This window comes from Dama dama, chromosome 33 (assembly GCF_033118175.1).
Source record: "Dama dama isolate Ldn47 chromosome 33, ASM3311817v1, whole genome shotgun sequence".
NCBI lineage: Eukaryota > Metazoa > Chordata > Mammalia > Artiodactyla > Cervidae > Dama > Dama dama.
In genome coordinates this window covers 62,955,621-62,973,021 of record NC_083713.1, presented here as the reverse complement: position 1 = coordinate 62,973,021, position 17,401 = coordinate 62,955,621, and the positions used below count along the sequence as shown (strand labels likewise).

Here is a 17,401-nt window from a genome sequence, read left to right as displayed (position 1 = left end):
GCAATCTTGATTCCAGCTTGTGCTTCATCCAGCCCTGCATTTCTCATGATGTTCAGTTCAGTTGCTCAGTAGTGTCTGACTCTTTGCGACCCCATGGACTGCAGCACACCAGGCTTCCCGGTCCATCACCAACTCCCGGAGTTTACTCAAAATCATGTCCACTTAAGTCAGTGAGGCCATCCAACCATCTCATCCTCTGTTGTCCCTTTCTCCTCCCGCCTTCAATCTTTCCCAGTTCAGGGTCTTTTCAAATAAGTCAGTTCTTCACATCAGGTGGCCAAAGTATTGGAGTTTCAGCTTTAGCATCAGTCCTTCCAATGAACAGTCAGGACTGATTTCCTTTAGGATGGACTGGTTGGATCTCCTGGCAGTCCAAGGGACTCTCAAGAGTCTTCTCCAACATCACAGTTCAAAAGCATCAATTTTGGCACTCAGCTTTCTTTATAGTCCAACTCTCACATCCATACATGATTATTGGAAAAACCATAGCTTTGACTAGATATACCTTTTTTGGCAATGTAATGTCTCTGCTGTTTACAATGCTGTCTAGGTTGGTCATAGCTTTTCTTCCTAGGAGCAAGTATCTTTTAATTTCATGGCTGCAGTCACCACCTGCAGTGATTTTGGAGCCCAAAACAATAAAGTCTGTCACTGTTTCCACTGTTTCCCCTTCTCCCCTTCTATTTGCCATGAAGTGATGGGACCAGATGCCCTGATCTTAGTTTTTGAATGTTGAATTTTAAGCCAACTTTTTCACTCTCCTCTTTCACTTTCATCAAGAGGCTTTTTAAGTTCCTCTTCACTTTCTGCCTTAAGGGTGGTGTCATCTGCATATCTGAGGTTATTGATATTTCTCCCAGCAATCTTGATTCCAGATTGTGCTTAATCCAGCCCAGCGTTGCTCATGATGTATTCTGCATATAAATTAAATAAGCAGGGCGACAATATACAGCCTTGACGTACTCCTTTTCCTATTTGGAACCAGTCTGTTGTTCCATGTCCAGTTCTAACTGTTGCTTCCTGACCTGCATACAGGTTTCTCAAGAGGCAGGTCAGGTGGTCTGGTATTCCATCTCTTTCAGAATTTTCCAGTTTGTTGTGATCCACACAGTCGAAGGCTTTGGCATAGTCAATAAAGCAGAAGTAGATGTTTTTCTGGAACTCTCTTGCTTTTTTGATGATCCAACAGATGTTGGCAATTTGATCTCTGGTTCAGAGGAACCTTTACTAAACCTTTTCTAAACCCAGCTTGAACATCCGGAAGTTCACGGTTCACATACTGTTGAAGTCTGGCTTGGAGAATTTTGAGCATTACTTTACTAGCGTGTGAGATGAGTGCAACTGTGTGGTAGTCTGCACATCCTTTGGCATTGCCTTTCTTAGGACTGGAATGAAAATGAACATTTTCCAGTCCTTTGGCCACTGCTGAGTTTTCCAAATTGCTGGCATATTGAGTGTAGCATGTCAACAGCATCATCTGTTAGGATTTGAAATAGCTCAAATGGGATTCCATCACCTCCACTAGCTTTGTTCGTAGTGATGCTTCCTAAGGCCCACTTGACTTCACATTCCAGAATGTCTGGCTCTAGATGAGTGATCAAATCATCATGATTATCTGGGTCATGGAGATCTTTTTTGTATAGTTCTTCTATGTATTCTTGCCACCTATTCTTAGTATCTTCTGCTTCTGTTAGGTCCATATCATTTCTATCCTTTATTGAGCCCATCTCTGCATGAAATGTTACTTTGGTATCTCTAATTTTCTTGAAGAGATCTCTAGTCTTTCCCACTCTATTGTTTTCCTCTATTTCTTTGCACTCATCACTGAGAACGGCTTTCTTATCATACCCAACATTTCTCATGATGTACTCTGCATATAAGTTAAGTAAGCAGGGTGACAATATACAGCCTTGATACACTCCTTTCCCAATTTGGAACCAGTCCATTGTTCCATGTCAGGTTCTAACTGTTGGTTCTTGACCAGAATACAGATTTCTCAGGAGGCAGGTAAGGTGACCTGGTATTCCCATCTCTTTAAGAATTTCCCACAGTATGCTGTGACCCACACAGTCAAAGGCTTCAGCATAGTCAATGAAGCAGATGTTTCTCTGGAATTCTCTTTCTTTTTCTAGGATCCAATGGATGTTGGCAATTTGATATCTGGTTCCTGTGCCTTTTGTAAATCCAGCTTGAACATCTGGAAGTTCTCGGTTCACATACCGTTGAAGCCTAGTTTGGAGAATATCATGGTCTGCCACAAATTCCAAGGCTAAGTTTAAGAAGCGATTTGGAAACAATGTAGACACACACCTCTATCACATAAAGATCAAGTTTCCTCCAAAGTGTTACAGAAATCTATATCAAACAGATACATAACTATGCCTGTAATTCAGAGGAGAAAGAGTCTTCATCCTAAGGACTATTATAGTTACCAATATATTAAAGTTGGGGGCTAAAAAAAGCAATCAGTTCCATGACAAGTATAATGTTCTACATGCATGTACCCCATGTGCCAGGTGATAGCTCAATTAGTCCCCTTTTCTCTATTCTACCTTTCTTAAAAACAGTAAAATCCTTTCTTCATTCAGCATTGTACAATAAGATGCATTTGGTATAGGTGTATGGGGGAGGAGGAGAGATGCTTCATACAATCCTAAATGCAACTGGGAGTACCAAATATACACATGTTTGATTTTAAAGCAGTTATTCAGATAATCCAAAATATTCTTATAGTACTGTTCTTTGGATTATACTCTACTGGAAAACACAGCACCTAAAGAGAATTCTCGATCCCTTAAAAGAAGAGTTTGCATATTAGTGTTCATCAGTCAAAACCAGCCTATCAATTTTTTAAAATAAATTTTATTGGAAGACAGTCTTGTTCATTCATTTAAACAATATTAAATGGCTGCTCTTGTGCAACAAAAACAGAAATGAGTACTAGAGACTGTATGACACACAAACTCTAAAATATTTATTATCTGGCCCTTTAAAGAAAAAGTTTGCAAATCTCTATCTTAGAATGCAACCGTGGTGACCTGAAGGTAATTTCTGGCACAGAGTCAATGGATTGTGATTTTGGCTTGACACTTAAATCCTTCTATTAAGACTGGATGAAGAAAAAAAAATGTGGATTTATCAGAAGAGTGAACACACAGAGCGTATGCCAATAGATGCAATTTTATAAGGAATAATTACAGAGCACTATGCTTGAGTATATAAACAGAACTGTTATAAATTCACAATTGAAGAATACAAAATAATAGTTGAAAAATAAATCAGATCCCATAGATAGAAAGAGCTACGATGTTATGAAGATAGCCGATTAGAGAAAAGTTATTTCAAACTGATAGAATCTTACAGTTTACTCCCTCTGACTAAATACTGAGATCTTTCTCTTTCAAAAGCATATTATCAGCATTCTTTACAAGTAACACTCAAACAATTCAATTATAAGTGAACACAGAATATTAAGCAATGATTCATACTATCTTGACATCATAATCTTATGACTTAAAATATCTAAAAAATCATCTAATTTTGTGTGCTTTTAAGAGCATAGATTGAAAGACTATAAAAGACAATTTAGAAATTGAGGTGAGATATTCTAACAACTAAAATTTATGTGTCTTCATTTCAATTCCTTCCTACTCCACAAACCTTGAATCTGTGGTCTTATTTTTCACAACAGGGTACATATTTTCAAAATCTGTGAATTTCAGTTGATGGCATACTTAATATATCATCTGTTGAATGAACTCTTAAAGATCTAATGCTATCTGAGTTTGCTGTTTAAAAATACCATATTACTTTTCTTTTTTCCAGGTTTTTGAGGTATGACTTGCAAGTTAAAAAAATGCATATGTTTAAGATACACAATATGATATTTTAATGTCTGTATGAAGTGTGAAAGTGAAAGTCACTCAGTTGTGTCCAACTGTTTGTGACCTCATGGACTATACAGTCCATGGAATTCTGCAGGCCAGAATACTGGAGTGGGTACCCTTTCCCTTCTCCAGGGGATCTTCCCAACCCATGGATCACACCCAGGTCTCCCGCATTGCAGCCGGGTTCTTCACCAGCTGAGCCACAAGGGAAGCCCAAGGATACTGGAGTGGGTAGCCTATCCCTTCTCCAGGGGGTCGTCCCGACCCAGGAATGGAACTGGGGTCTCCTGCATTACAGGCAGATTCTCTACCAACTGAGCTATGAGGGAAGCCTTAATATATGTAAAACATCACAATCAAGTTAATTAATATAATCATCACCTCCCACAGTTACCATTTTTTGTGTGTATGTGGTGAGAACACTTGAGATCTACTCTCATAGCAAACTGCATGTATATATTAACTAGTCACCATGCTGTAAATTAGGTATCCAGAACCTATTTATCTTATTTGTACCCTTTGACCAATATCTCCCCTTCCTCCCACTCCCTAGCTCTTGGTAACCACCATTTAGTCTCTTTTATTATAAATCTGATTTTTGCTTTTTTAGATTCCACATATAAGTTAACCATGCAGTATTTGTCCTTTTGGGTCTAGCTTATCTTATTTAGGATAATGCCCTTCAGATCTATGTTGTCATAAGTTAAAAGACTACCTTCATTTTTCAAGCTGAATAATACTCCATTATATATAGAAATAATATTTTCTTTATTCATGCATCCCTCAATAGGTATCTTATTTTAGTTACTATGAATACTGCTTATAATAAAGATGGAAGTGCAAATATCTCTTCCAGACAGTGATTTCATTTTCTTTGGATATATGTACTCAGAAGTGAGACAACTGGATCATATGGTAATTTTACGTTTTCTTTTTTTTTTTTGGTAGTTCTATTTTTAATTTTTTGAGGAACCTCCATACAATTTCCCATAATGGGTGTATCAATTTACATTGCCACTAATGGCACACAAAGATTCACTTTTTCTCCATATCCTTACCAGTACTTGTTATCTTTTGACATTTTGATAACAACAGTTCTAACAGGTATGAGGTGATATCTCATTGTGATTTTTATTTGTATTTCCTTGCAGGTTAGTGAAGTTAAGCACCTTTTCATACACCTGTTAGCTACTTGTATGTCTTCTTTGGAAAAATGTCTATTGAAGAGCTTTGCCATTTTTAGATCATATTATTTATTTTTTTGCTTTGGTGTTTTTTTTTCTTTTTGCTATTGAGTTTTATGTGTTCCTTATATATTTTGGATATTAACTCTTTAATGGATATATGGTTTGCAAATATTTTCTTCCATTTCATAGGCTGCCTTTTCATCTTGTTGATGATTTCCTTTGCTGTGCAGAACTTTTTAGTCTGATGTAATTCCTCCTACTTATTTTTCGCTTTTGTTGTTAAATTGAAGCAACTCATTACCTTGACCAATATCCAGGAGCTTATCCATTATGTTTTCTTTCAAGAGTGTTACAGTTTCAGATCTTATGCTTAAGTCTTTAATACATTTCCAGTTGATTTTTGCATATGGTATAAAATAAGGATACAATTTTGTTCTTTTGCATGTGGAAATCCAGTTTTCCCAACATCATTTATTGAAGAGACTATCTTCTCCCCACCGTATATATTATGGGCATCTCCACTGAAGATTACTTGAATGCACATGTATAGCTTTATTTCTGGGCTCTCTATTCTGTTCTACTGGTCTATATTTATGTTTTTATGCCAGCACCATCATTTCTGGATTATTATACCTTTGTAATACTATTTGACCCTTGAACAACATGGGCTCAAACTGTGTAGGTCCACTTATACATGGTTTTTGTTTTTTGTTTGTTTTTTCAGTAGTAAACACTACAGCAGAACACAATTCCAGGTTGGTTGACTCTGCAGATGTGGAGGAACAGTGGATGTGGAGGGCAAATGATAAGTTATGCACTTTCAACTGTGTCCCCCAACCTCTGCATCGTTCAAGGGTCAACTGTAATTTGAAATCAGTAAGTGTGATTCCTCCAGCTTTGTTCTTTTTCAAGATTATTTTGACTATTCAAGTTGTTTTGTGGTTCCACAGGAATTTTAGGATTTGTTTTCTTGTGAAAAATGCCATTGTAATATTGATAGAGATTTCACTTAATCAGTAGATTGCCTTGGGTAGTACAAACATTTTAATAATTTTTCCAACGTACGAACACAGAATATATTTACATTTATTTATATCTTTAATTTCTTTCATCAACATTTTATAGTTTTCAGTGTATAGATCTTTCACCTCCTTATATAAAATAAGTATGTTATACATTTTTGATGCAATTGTACATGGAATTTTCTTAATTTTATCTTTTTGAAAGTTTGTTAGCAGAGTATAGAAACACAGCTAAATTTTGTACACTGATTTTGTATCCTACAACATTACTAACTTTCTTAGTTTTAACACTTTTATGACATAGTCCCCCTATGGTTTTTCATACCTAGGATCATGTCATCTACATTTTATGTCACCTACATGCCAGAGGATTTTTACTTCTTTTTGGATTTGTGTGCCTTTTATTTCTGTTTTAAAAAATTTTACTTCATATTGGAATACAGTTGATTAACAAGTACTGTATTATTTTCAGGTATACATCAAAATGATTCAGTCATACCATGTATATTTATCTATTCTTTTTCAAATTCTTTTCCTATTTAGGTTGTTATATAATATTGAGCAGAATTCTCTGTGCTATATAGTATGTCCTTGTTGGTTATACATTTTTAAAAAAATTATGTATTTATTTTATTTGTTTGGCTGAACCAGGTCTTTTTGCTGCTTCATGGCATGTGAGATCTTCCCGGATCAGGGATCGAACCAGTGTCTCCTTCACTGGCAGGTGGATTCTTCACCACTGAGCCACCAGGGAAGCTCCAGTTATCCGTATTAAATATAACAGTATGTACATGTCAGTCCCAAACTCTCTCACTATCCCTCTGCTCCACCCTTCCCCTCTGGTAACCCTAAATCTCTTTTCTAAGTCTGCGAGCCTGTTTCTGTTTTGTAAATGAGTTCATTTGCATCTTTTTTCTTTTTTAGATTCTACCTTATAAGGGATATCACACAGTACTTCTTCTCTGACTTACTTCATTCAGCATGATAGTCTCTAGGTCCATCCATGCTGCGGCAAATGGCATTATTTCATTGTTTTAATGGCTGAGTAGTATCCCATCGTATACATGTAACACATCTTCTTCATCCATTCCTTTGTTGAAGAATATTTAGGTTGCTTCCACATCTTGGCTATTGTAAATAGTGCTGCAATGAACACTGGAGTACATGTATCCTTTCAAACCAGGCTTTTCTCTGGATATGTGCCCAGAATGGGATTGCAGGATCATGTGCTCAGTCGCTCAGTTTTGTCTGACTCTTTGTGGCCCCATGGACTATAGCCCACCAGGCTTCCCTCTTCTGTTCATGGAATTTTCCAGACAAGAATATTGGAGAGGGTGGCTGCTTCCTACTCCAGGGGACCTTCCTGACGCAGGGATCGAGCCTAGACGTCCTGGGTCTCCAGCCCTGCCAGGTGACTCTTTACCACTAGCACCACCAGGGAAGCCCCTGCAGGATCATATGCTAGTTTTATTTTTACTCTTTTAAAGAACTTCCATACTGTTCACAGTGGCTATACCAATTCACATTCCTACAAGAGTGTAGGAGGATTCCCTTCTCACCACACCCTCTCAAGCATTTACTGTTTGTGGATTTTTTGATGACAGCCATTCTGACTGATGTGAAGTGATGCCTTATAGTTGTTTTGATTTGCATTTCTCTAATAATTAGAGATACTGAACATCTTTTCATGTGCCTCTTGGCCATCTGTACGTCTTCTCTGGAGAAATGTCTAATTGCTTTGGCTAGGACTTCCAGTACTATGTTGAACAGAAGTGGCAAAAGAAAAAAAAATTCTGATCTATGCATATGCATATACGCATAACAATTTATAGCTCTCTAGAGGATGTAGGGGGAAAATGGTTCCAGTGACTACTTCTGAGAAGAAGAAATGGGAGCTTGGGGGCTCAGAGAGCAGGTGAAGGGGAGAGGGAGACTTCACTATATATTCTTTTGTGCCTTTTTAGTGTTGTTCCATGTACATGTATTACCATTAAAGTAAGTAACTATTTTTTAAACCCTTCTCTTTTCCAGAATCATTTTCAAACCTAGGCATAGGCCCTTCTCAAATAGAAGAGATTTCCTCTGGAAATGAAACAATCAATCAATGCAATTTTAACAAGCCCAAGATGGTAATCAGTATACCCAATGCCTTTGTTTTCGCCATGTTAAAGGAAATACTTTTAACTGGTTAGTTAGGTCCATGAAAATTAGCCATTTTACATAAAAGAAAAAAATCCAAGAAGAAACAATCAGTAAGAGACAAACTTAAGAGATTACTTTCTTTTTAAAAAGAAGAATATAGGTAAAAGAATGCAATAAAATACATAGCACAGAACTTGATACCAGCAGAAAACAAGAATCAGAAATCAAGAGATTAAATTAAGAATAAGCATGTAAAGTATGAAGGGCAAATGGCCATGTTTTTTAACGGTGCAGCTCTCAAAAAATACCTGAAGTATTTATGTGCAAGACACGAAGAAATAGCCACGTCTGCTACATGTGAAAACAATGACTAAGTAGAAATGTGTTTGTTATTGTTGGTTGTTTTTGTGGGAGGGCAGGTAGGAAAAAGGATTAAATGATAACTTTAGTATACTTTTGATCTAGGGCTGTAAAGCAACAGGATATCATACTAAGCAGCCAGCACAGTGCAAGAGTACAACGGGGTACAGGCTGGGCCAGTCCGCAACAGCCCGCCTGTAATCACGGTTACTAAAGAAAACAATGACTTTAAGCATTAAAGAAAAAAAGGTAAAAAAAAGAAAAAAGAAAAGAAAAAGAAAAAAAGGTCAGATTAGCATTGAGTTCTTGGCTGAAGAAATTATGATCTCTGATTAAAGAGAAATTTTAAGAAGGAACAGAGCTACATAAGCATGTTTAAACGTTATCTTTCAACTAGAAATCTTCCTGATTTATTTACCAAGAGTAAACTCATTTGAAAATGACAGGAAACAGATTTTCTTTTGGAGACATAAATACACAGGCCAGAAGGAGAGACAGCGAGCAAATTTCAGAAGGTGGAAAGCAGATGAACACAGAAGGGTCTCAGTAGATCTGACAAGTGGAACCCTACTTCAGCAGACTATCAAGCTGAAAAGAAACTTTAATTGGCACTGAAGAACCCCTAAAGAACTCAGAGTGGCAGAACTAGGTAATTCTGCAAGTAGGGTTAAGATAGGGCAGAAAACAGGATGATTGGTTAAAAGTTTATGAAACAATTAGACTCCCAGATCCCCTACTTGATACAATGTCCCCGAACACTATAAAAACTCTGAGTTTATCTTCTGGAGAGGGTGAAACAGAGTATATCACTAAACAGAGACAGATCACTAGACATTTAAGACAAAACACAAAACAGAAGCAAATTTAAGAAAACAGTCACTTTTTAAAAAGAAAAGAACTCAGGAAAGTCATCATTAACATCCTCAGAGAAGACATGTCAGCCATGAATCAAGAACAGAACACTAGTGTGGGGGCGGAGAGAGAATGCTAGTAAGGGGAAATACTCAAAGAACAAAAACAGGGATGTTGGTAATTAAAAACATAACGACAGATTAAAAGCTCAATGAAGGAACAAAAAGACAGAGTTGAGGAAAATTCTCACAAAGGAGGGGAAAAAAGACAATGGATTGAAAAATAGGGGAAAATGATTTAAAAAAATTAGAATACTGCCTCAGGATATTCAACACCTGAATAATCTGGGGGGGGGCAGGGGAGAAAGGAAAAAAGAAAAAATAATGTGGAGAAAACTGGAAGGATATAAATAATGCTAACATTAATAATACTTTTAAAATTTCTCAACTAAAAGGAAATGAACTTCCACCTTCAATTGACCAGCCAGTGCCTGGCAAAAAGTATGAAAATAACCCAATGTCCAAAACTGGAAAATAAAAGTTGCAACATAAGCATATATTTTGAGATATATGAATAAGTAAAGACTGAAAGAACTGATAATGCTGGGGAATTGCAAACTGTGGAGAGAAGGCTGACGGATACCAGCAGACGGCTGTTTCTTAGAGAGCTGATGATTTTTTAAACAATGGACACAAAAGGAAACTTGAAATTAAGTCAAGATCTTTCCAGTGGGTAAAAACAAACAAGCGACAATGCAACTGTCCAGAAAGATTCATTTCTTGATCAAGAGAATCATGGTTCCTTAATGACATGAATATCGCCAGAACTATGCTTTTTCACTATGTTGAATTCAACTAATCTGCTTTAAGGACACTAGTAAACAATTATCCAGAGTTCAGTTCAATTCAGTTCAACAAATATTTACTGAACTCCCATTTGTGATTAGCTCTGAATATAAAACAATGTAGATATCTCAAAATGAAAAGGTCTAGAGTTTACAGTTCAAGTTAAAATGTGTGAATATTTATTCAAATAAATGTGTGCAAGCGGGCTTACTCATGTCTGACCTTTTGCGACCCCAAGGACTGTGGCCTGCCACCCTCCTCTGTCCATGGGATTTTCCAGGCAAGAACACTGGAGTGAGTTGCCATTTCCCCCGCCAAGGGACCTTCCCAACCCAGGGATAGAACTCTCCTCTCCTGCATTGGCAAGCAGATTCTATACCACTGAGCCACCTGCGAAGTCCATCCAAAAAAATGAGGGAGTATATAAAATAAGAAGTGGTCTTATTCTGAAGGGCATATACAGAAACAGTGGGAAGAAGCTACAGGTAGAAAATTCTCAGCTCAATACCATTTTTCCTGTAATATGATATACCAATTTCATGACTTACTATAGAGTTACAATGATCAAAACAATGTAATATGTGCATAAGAATATGTATGAATATACGTATGAATCAACAGGGGCTTCCCTAGTAGCTCAGTCAGTAAAGAATCTGCCTGCAATGAGGGAGACTGGGGTTCAATCCCTGCATCAGGAAGACCCCATGGAGAAGGAAATGGCAACCCAACCCAGTATCTTTGTCTGGAAAATCCCATGGATAGAGAAGTCTGGCAGGCCACAGTCCATGGGGTCACAAGAGTTGAACATGACTTCGCAACTAAACCACCACCATGAATCAACAGAACACAACGAAGTTAAGAAATAAACCCATGCATACACAGTCAATTGATTTTTGACAAAGGTGTCAAAGGAAAAGAACAGTTTTTTCAATGCTAGAATAGTTGGACATACATATGCAAAAGCAAAACAAAACTCCTCAGCCTAAATATACCTCACACTATATATAAAAATTAAGTTAAAATGTATTATAAAACTATATACAAGAGCTAAAACTATTAAATTCGTGAAAGAAAACATAGGAAAAATATCTCTGTGATCTGGGATGGATGTTTTCTTAGATATGACCAAAAAAAGCACAAAACTATTGAAAAATTGATAAATTGGACTTAATCAAAATTAACATCTGTTTTTCAAAAAGGCAAACCTAAGACAAGCCACAAGCTAGGAGAATATGTAATAGCTAACAAAAGACTTGTATCCAGGATATATAAACTGTCTCCTGCAATTCAATAAGATAATCCAATCTTTTAATGGGCAAACAATTTGAATAGACACTTCAACAAAAATATACAGATGGCCACTAGCAAACAAAAATGTGCTCAACATCATTAGTCATCTGAAAACTGCAAACTAAAACCACAATAAGAAATCATTACATACCTACTAAAATGGTTAACATGGAAAAGATGTATAATTCCAAATATTGGCAAGGATGCAGAGTGACTGGAACGCTCATATACTTGCTGGTGGGAATGGAAAATATACACCCACCTTAAAAACAGCACATTAGTCTCTTATAAAGTCAAACATATATTTACCATATGTCCAGCAATCCCACTCCTAAGTATTTACACAAGAAACAAAAACATATTCCATGCAGCGGGCTTCCCTGGTGGTCCACTGGCTAAGACTCTTAAGTTCTCAATGCAGAGGGCTTGGGTTTGATCCCTAGTCTGGGAACTAGATGCAGCTAAAGATCCCGTGTGCTAAAACTAAGACATGGCACAGCCAAATAAATATTAAAAATATATATATCTCACACAAATACCTGCATATGAATGTTTAGAATAGCTTTATTCATAAACATGAAAAACTATAAACAATCCAAAATGTCCATCACCAGGTAAATGGCTAAACAAATTTTGGTATACTCATACAATGGAATATTTCTAATTAAAAAGAAAGAAAAAAGAATGGCACATTCAACAAAGAGGAGTGAATCCCCTAAGATAGAAATCAGAATTAAATGAGTAGTTGATCAAAAGATGGGACACGCCAGCTCCCTTTCAGAAAGCACACCATGTGGTGGAAATTTAAAATTCTCAGACTCCATTTAAAAATTCTAGACAGGAAATTCCCTGGTGATCTGGGGGTTAGGACTTCAAGGTTCCACTGTAGGGGGCATGGTTTTGATCCCTGGCCAGGGAACTAAGACCCTGTAACCTTCTCACTTACTCACCCCCCAAAAGAAACCACCACCACAACAAAAACAACTCTAGATGAATCTGGCAAGTAACAACAGTTTTAGGGTGGAAAATTGAGGCAAGGCAATCTCACTAACGGTTGACCATAAGGAAAGGTTATTAAACCTCCAAACGCTGACAAATGGATGTGACTCCCTGTTTATTAATCCATGGAGATACTCTGGCAAGGGGAACAAAGTCCAATAGCTGCCCCACCACCCTGCAAAATGAAATAGGTTATTAGTAAACAAAGACAGAGGGCTTCCCTGGTGGCTCAGATGGTAAAGAATCTGCCTGCAATGCGGGAGAGACCTGCATTTGATCTCTGGGTCAGGAAGATCCCCTGGAAAAGGGAATGGCAACTCACTTCAGTATTCTTGCCTGAATGATTCTTTGGAGAGAGGAGCCTGGAAGGCTACAGTCCTTGGGGTCACAAGGAGTCAGAAATAACTGAACGACTAACACTTCAAATTTTCATACAGAGAGTGAATGGTGCAAAGGCTTTAGAGGTAGATTAGAACAGATGTAGGATTACATCTAAACAAAGCCAGAATTAGAGGGCATGTCCTAAAATACAGACTTGTGGGCAAGTGGAGAGTTTAGCATGCACACACAGGAACATATCCATCAGCTAATGATGCAACTGTACATTTTTCAAAATTTATTTATGTTGGCCACATAAAATGGCTTATAGGATCTCAGTTCCCCAAGAAGGGATCAAACCCATGCCCTCTGGAGTGAATGAAAGCAAGGAGTCAACCACTGGACCACCAGGGAATTCCTGGTGCATCTTATTAAACACAGGGCCAGAAGTGAGTATTTCAAAGGGTGGAATTTGTTTTATAGCTCAGGTATCAAGTTCAAAGTCTGTTATTCTTTACCCTTTGATTATTATCCCACAGGCTACTGAGAACCTGAAGAGACGTTAATTTATACATATTCATAGTGTTACTATCACCAATCTTGTTTTGCCATTTAATACCAAGTATAGAGGAGAGTGAAAACGTTGGCTTAAAGCTCAACATTCAGAAAACTAAGATCATGGCATCTGGTCCCATCACTTCATGGGAAATAGATGGGGAAACAGTGGCTGACTTTATTTTTGGGGGCTCCAAAATCACTGCAGATGGTAATTGCAGCCATGATATTAAAAGACGCTTACTCCTTGGAAGGCAAGTTATGACCAACCTAGATAGCATATTAAAAAGCGAAGACATTACTTTGCCAATAAAGGCCCGTCTAGTCAAGGCTATGGTTTTTCCAGTGGTCATGTATGGATGTGAGAGTTGGACTGTGAAGAAAGCTGAGCACCGAAGAATTGATGCTTTTGAACTGTGGCGTTAGAGAAGACTATTGAGAGTCCCTTGGATTGCAAGGAGATCCAACCAGTCCATCCTAAAGGAAATCAGTCCTGGGTGTTCATTGGGCTGATGCTGAAGCTGAAACAATGCTTTGGCCACCTCACGAGAAGAGCTGACTCATTAGAAAAGACCCTGATGCTGGGAGGGATTGCGGGCAAGAGGAGGAGGGGACGACAGAGGATGAGATGGTTGGATGGCATCACCGACTCGATGGACATGAGTTTGAGTAAACTCCGGGTTTCGTGATGGACAGGGAGGCCTGGCGTGCTGCGATTCATGGGGTCACAAAGAGTCAGACACAACTGAGTGAGTGAACTGAACCGAACTGAACTGAACTGATACTGCATAAGCCAAACTATGTATTTGTTCAAAAGGTAGAACAGAAGTTGGTGCAAGCCTCACTATCCATCATGAAGCTGTACAATAGAGGGGTATACCACATATATATTCTTAAGACCACACACAAGACTTTTGTATATGAAAAGTTAATTTCATGCTTATTCTTATAATCATTTAATGTCTGGCTGTAATTGCCTTGGCAATAACTCCTAAACTTAAATTTCAGTCAAACCTACAAGAAGAGCTATGTACAAGAATGTTCATAATAGTATTCTTCACAATAGACTAAAACTGAGAACAATATAAATACCTATCAACCAGGGAATGGATAAATAAATTGTAGCATATCCTTAAAATTGAATTCTACATGGCAATGAGGATGAGCAAACTACAACCACACAATGTGACAGGATAAACGTCACAAACATAATGTTCGGTGAAGGTAGCCAAAGGTAAATGAGTATATAATGTACCATTCTATTTATATAATGTTCAAAACAAAATGAAACAAAAATCTTTAAAATGGTGTTCAAGGGCAAGACTGTGGTTGGACAAGGAGGGGACAGTGACTGGAGACAGCATACCTGGGCTTTCTAGTGTCAGGCAAGAGAGAATTCTTGACTTGAATGCTGGCTACATAGGGGTGTTCCCTTTTTGAAAAGTTAAGATGAGGGCAGTTTTTGTATATACGATATACTTTAGTAAAATGTTCACTTTAAAAAAATCAGTAAGAAACTTCTTAAAAGGATCGTCTTTAAAACTTTAGAATTATCTTTAATAGGAAGACATCCTAATATGTCAATTTTATGAATGTGATTCTTATAAAGAACATGTATTATTTCAAAATAAGAGATAATACTTTTATAACTATTAAACTTTTTAACCAAAATGTTCATTACCATAGTTTTTACTTTTAGAAAGTGCATTGCACCAACTGTCTCCATCTTCACCCCTCCTCGCCCCCTAGTCCCTCTCCCACTCCCAAAAGGCAACCTTGATAATCTTAAAGTAATATACTTATTGTGCAATCTCAGTATTCATAAACTCCAGATATTATCTATTAACTTCTGTGGAAACAAAATCATAAACTCACTCTTTAGCTCGACTGGAAAAGAATGTCTGAGGTCTGAGTGCCAGGCTACAGTTAATAATTATTAATGAAGAACTTTAAAAAACACGATACTGACTTTTGAAATTTCCCCAAGGAATCCCAATGCACTGCCAAGGTCGATAAAGCCTGAGGCAATTAGAGAAGAAAAGGTTGGAATGTATTTACATTCCTACTACTATTAAATTAAAAGAAGAAACATAATTATTTTGTACCTCAAATTCAGAAAGCTGAGTTTCTGCTCAATTTGTTTGCTAAGAAAGACAAATTGACTTCATTGACATAATGAAAGTTTTGTTTATAAGGACTGTTAACACTATCAACACATAACGTTGTGTCTAAAATGTTTGTCAGAAGAAATGGAATTTGTTAAAATGTCTTTTATAGAAAACTATCTATTTTTAAAAAATATAGTTTGCCATAGGAAGTTGATTTTAACATCCAGGTAATAATTATTAATAATGACCTCACTGATCTAACTCTAATTAATTCAAACTATTTATAAAAAGACAGTACAGATTCTGATAAAATTAGGAACATGACTAAAGGGACATTTCCTCTCTGCAAGTAAAATAAAATGACTACCAGACTAACTCGGAAACAAAATGAAGAATCTTTTTTTTTTCTTTTTTTCTGACCACCGTGCAAGGCATGTAGGATCTTAGTTCTTCCACCAGGGACTGAACCTGGACCACCTACATTGGAAGCACAGAGTCTTAACCACTGGACAGTCGGGGAAGTCCTAAAATGCAGAATTTTGATTCATCACCAAAGAATATTTGGCTTCCCACTAAGGAATATCAGGCTCACTTCCAGCAGCCTCCTACCTCACCATTTTCTTCTCTGTCCAATGGTAATAGTTATAAAAAGGATTCTACTATTCATCACATTTGTAACTTAAGAAAAATAAACTTCCAGCTTCTAGCTATTGTTCCATGAACTGTAGGCCACTGGTTCTCAACTTTGATTACACTCTGGAATCACCTGTCAAACTTAAGACAACAAACAAGCTGATACCTAGTGATGTGGGTTTAACTGGTATGTATGCAGTTTGATGTAGTGTGGGTATCAGTATTTTGAAAGCTTCCATGGTGATTTTAATATGCAACCAAGCTTGAGAACTGTTATACAGAATGAAGGTTTTAGTAGGAACTATCATTCCTGTCCTACCCACCTTCTGTAACATCTAATATTTTTTTAACATTTCTTAAGGTGATACAATAAAACTTAAGTTGAATTCTATAAATATGACTTTCACACTTTGGATATAAAGCCAATTCTTCCTTTAAAAAATGAAAAACATTGTAATATGTAGTGGAACTATATGTAACTTTGTTCTGTATTTTCCAGTTCAGTTCAGTTCAGTCAGTCATGTCCAACTCTTTGCAACCCCATGGACTGCAGCACACCAGGCTTCGCTGTCCATCACCAACTCCTGGAGTTTACTCATGTCCATTGAGTCGGTGATGCCATCCAACCATCTCATCCTCTATTGTCCCCTTCTCCTCCTGCCCTCAATCTTTCCCAGCATCAGGGGCTTTTCAAATGAGTCAGTTCTTCACATCAGGTGGCCAAAGTATTGGAGTTTCAGCTTCAACATCAGTCCTTCCAATGAATATTCAGGACTGATTTCCTTTAGGATGGACTGGTTGGATCTCCTTGCAGTCCAACGAACTCTCAAGAGTCTTCTCCAACACCATAGTTCAAAAGCATCAATTTTTCGGTGCTCAGCTTTCTTTATAGTCCAACTCTCACATCCATACATGACTACTGGAAAAACCATAGCTTTGACTAGACAGACCTTTGTTGGCAAAGTAATGTCTCTGCTTTTTAATATGCTGTCTAGGTTGGTCATAACTTTTCTTCCAAGGAGCAAGCGTTTTTTAATTTCATGGCTGCAGTCACCATCTGCAGTGATTTTGGTGCCCCAAAAAATAAAGTCTGCCACTGTTTCCACTGTTTCCCCATCTATTTCCCATGAAGTGATGGGACCAGATACCATGATCTTAGTTTTCTCAATGTTGAGTTTTAAGCCAACTTTATCCCTCTCCTCT

General features: G+C 37.4%; 1 protein-coding gene across 4 annotated transcripts in view; it reads right to left on the bottom strand.

Annotated features, from left to right (window-relative positions):
- The window catches only part of ZRANB3 (zinc finger RANBP2-type containing 3), a 285,930-nt gene that overhangs the window by 185,623 nt on the left and 82,906 nt on the right, over positions 1-17,401 (bottom strand). The gene's annotated exons all lie outside the window — the stretch shown is intronic.